The sequence below is a fragment of the Vombatus ursinus genome, unplaced genomic scaffold (genome assembly GCF_900497805.2).
Source record: "Vombatus ursinus unplaced genomic scaffold, bare-nosed wombat genome assembly UNPS02014863.1, whole genome shotgun sequence".
Taxonomy (NCBI): domain Eukaryota; kingdom Metazoa; phylum Chordata; class Mammalia; order Diprotodontia; family Vombatidae; genus Vombatus; species Vombatus ursinus.
Genome location: NW_020954641.1, coordinates 14,061,796 through 14,065,196, shown reverse-complemented (window position 1 = coordinate 14,065,196; position 3,401 = coordinate 14,061,796). Strand labels below are relative to the sequence as shown.

General features: G+C 42.5%; 1 pseudogene; it reads left to right on the top strand.

Annotated features, from left to right (window-relative positions):
* The first annotated feature begins 991 nt into the window (after positions 1-991).
* On the top strand, positions 992-2,799 carry LOC114027597 (annotated as a pseudogene).
* The last annotated feature ends 602 nt before the right edge of the window (positions 2,800-3,401 follow it).

Here is a 3,401-nt window from a genome sequence, read left to right as displayed (position 1 = left end):
AAAAAAAAAACATGAGCATGGCAAAGGAGCGATCCAGACAACTGACAATAAAAAAGTTTGAGGGGAGAGAAATTCACTTCTAGCTAGAGAATTGGGGAAAACTTCATGGAGAAAGCAGTGAGTGATTTCAATGGATAAGAATTGCATGGGAGCACATTACAAGTGGGTGAGGAGGACATAGCCCTTGTTAGAGAATGGGAGAAAAAAAAAGATGAACCAAAGAAGGAGAGAGATAAGGAGCATTGAGACAACTAGGCTAGGCTAAGTAACTGGAGCATGCCAAGGGAGTATGCTAAGGGAGAAGAAAGTAACAAAGAAAAGTTGGTCTGAACAAGTCCCAATTGCCACAGAAAGATCCAAGAAAATGATGACTGAGAAAAGGATACTGGCTTTGATAATTCATAGAATAATAGATCATAGATTCACAGCTAGAAGTCAACATAGAGGTAATCTAGTCCAACCCCTTCATTTTACTGATGGGGAAAGTGAGGCCTAGAAAAGTAGAATGAGTTGCCACAAAGGCCACACAGAGTAACACAAACAAGATTTGCACCCAGGTCTTTTGGCTCAAAATCCACACTTTCAAACTCACCACTCTGTCTCTGTAATTCATTCAATTAATGAAAAGGTCTTTATTGATTCTGGAGAGTACAATTTCATCAAAGAGACAGCGATAAAAGGGAAAATAAAAGAGGTTAGAAGTGTGAATGAGGATTTAGGAAGCGATGGTAGTAAATGTAGACTGACTTTTCTAAAAGTGTAACAAGCAGATGAAAAATAAGACAGAGCTTAAGTCAGTAGCAAGACAAAATGTTATTGTTATCATTGTTGTGGAAGGTATAGCGTGGAGTAAGTCTTTCATCTTAGTCTCCACCAGCCAAGGGCTATTCACAGACAGACTCCTTCCCTTGCTCTCTGCTGCCACCAAAATTTCCTGGCCTCTGCCAATGGATCTGGATCCTCTGCCCCCTAGTTATGTGCTGCCACCGTGATGAAGCTCAGGAAAGCTGCTATAAATCAAGGTGAGTCAAAGAAAATGACTCCTACCTTAAAGAAGATAGAAAATAGTGAGGATGAGGATGAGTCAGAAGATGAAGAAGAGGTTATGGTCCTTTAGAAGAATGGCAAGAAGTTTGTGGCTACAGCAAAGAAGGCATCACCATCCAAAAAGTCACCATTACCACCACACCTGCCAAGAATGTAATCTTGATTCCTGGTTAAGAAGGCTACTCTGGCCCTGAACGAGAAAGTGGCTACCCTAGCCAAAGTTGTCTAGAAGTTGTCAAGAATGGAGCCACGTCAGCTAAAGCAACAGCCACCCCAGATAAAGCAGCTAGTGCGTGAGTGCACACACACACACACACAAAACCAAAGGGGAATAAAATGGGAAGAATGACAATAAACAGAACAGTGAATATGAAGAAGAGGACAGTGAAGATGAGGAGGAAGAATTTGAGCCATCCAAAGCCACAGAAATGGGAGAAACGCCAGTCAAACAAGACTCTGAGGATGAGGAGGAAAGTGATAGTGATGAGGATGACTTTGAAAAAGCTATGGATACTACACCTGATAAAGGAAATGCGACTTCCATGAAAGTTGCCCCTGGCAAAGCTGGGAGGAAGAAGATGAAGGAGGAAAGGAAGGAGAAAGGGCCTATCAAAGAAGCACCAGGAAAGAGGAAAAAGGAAATGGTCAAACATAAAGCCCCCAAAGCCAAGAAAAGAATTTAGAACCTGAAGCATCTATATATTTCAGTCTCTTCACTGGTACCCTGAACTTCAACAGAACTGCTTCTGAGCTAAAAAAATTAGCTTCACAGATTTCTTTGCAAAAAAGGACTTTATTGTTTTGGACATCCACATTTACACTACCAAGATGTTGGGCTATGTGGAATTCTAATCCACTGAAGACATGGAAAAGACTCTGGAATCAGTGGCTGCAAAGTGCTTGGCTATGAACTAAAGCTGGAAAAATAGCAAAAGAGAACAAGAAAGATCAAGACTCAAGGATGCTCTTCATCAAGAATCTGCTGTATGAAGTAACTCAGGAGAAGCTCAAGAAAATGTTTGAAGATGGTATTGAGGTCAGATTGGTCTGTACCAAGAACACCTAAAGGAGCTGCTACATTGAATTTAAGAAAGAAGTAAACGTGGACAAGGCCTTGGAAGAGAAGCAGGACTGAGACTGATGGTTGGGCTTTCATTCTGGCCTACACAGGGGAGAAAAGTCAGGAAGAGAACTTGAAAGGTGGGAAGAATAATTCCTGGAGCAGGAACAGCAAGCCGGCAGACTCAAAGGCACTGGTGCTGAATAAACTCACCTATAAAGCCAATGAAAAAAGTCGGCAGGAAGTGCTCGAGAAGGCAACATCCATCAGCTTGCCCCAGGACAACCAAGGCCAACCTAAAGGGTATATGTTCATTGAATTTGCCTCTGTAGAAGATGTGAAAGAAGCTTTGAATTCTTGTAACAACACAGAAATTGAAGGCAGAGCCTCTGGCTGGAGCTGAAGGGACAGAAGATAGCTAATGCAGCAAAAAGGAGCCAGTCCTACAAAACCTTGTTCATCAAAAGTCTATCGAAAGACACGATAGAGGAATCATTTCACAACTCTGTGGGTGCCAGAACAGTCACAGACAGGGAGACAAGGTGGCCCAAAGGGTTCTGTTTCATAAACTTCAACTCAGAGGATGCTAAAGCTGCAAAAGCAGCCATGGAAACAGGGAGATCGAAGGAAACAAAGTAACTCTGGACCGAGCCAAGCCCAGTGACTTTGGAGGCCGAGAGAGTGATCATTGAGGCTTCAGTGGCTAAGAAGGTGGTAGAGGAGGCCAATGGAACTTTGGTGGCAGAGGCCAAGGAAACGTTAGAGTGCATGGTAGTTTCCAAGGAGGATAAGAACGAGGATACAGCAAGCCACAAGAAAAGAAGATGAAATTTGAATAGTTTCTCCACATTCTCTTTTCCCCTGGGGGTTTTATCCTGTCATCTAATAATTGGCAGAGCCTTCTGAGGACATTCCCAGACAAATATGTAATCCAGAGGTCATCTTCAGAAAACCTAAATGACACTGTAAGGGAGGGGATGTTGGTTTTGACTGGATAGATGTTCCATATAGACTTTTGACAGAGACAGGTTATAGATGTGGGAGTTAACCTTTTTGTCTATGAGTTGTCCTGAATTTATGATGTTCTGTTGTTGCTGTTGAGGCATTTTTTAGGTCATGCCCCGCTCTTTGTGATTCTATTTTGGCAAATCATTGTTCTACCCCCCCCCAAAAAAAAAGAAAGCATAGCATGGGCATGCCTTCAATTCCTACTCTTAGTCTCTGAGCTGCCTTGCTTGCCCAACCTTCATTTAAGCTGGCAGGTCTAGGGTTGCTAGAAAGGGTTATACAATAC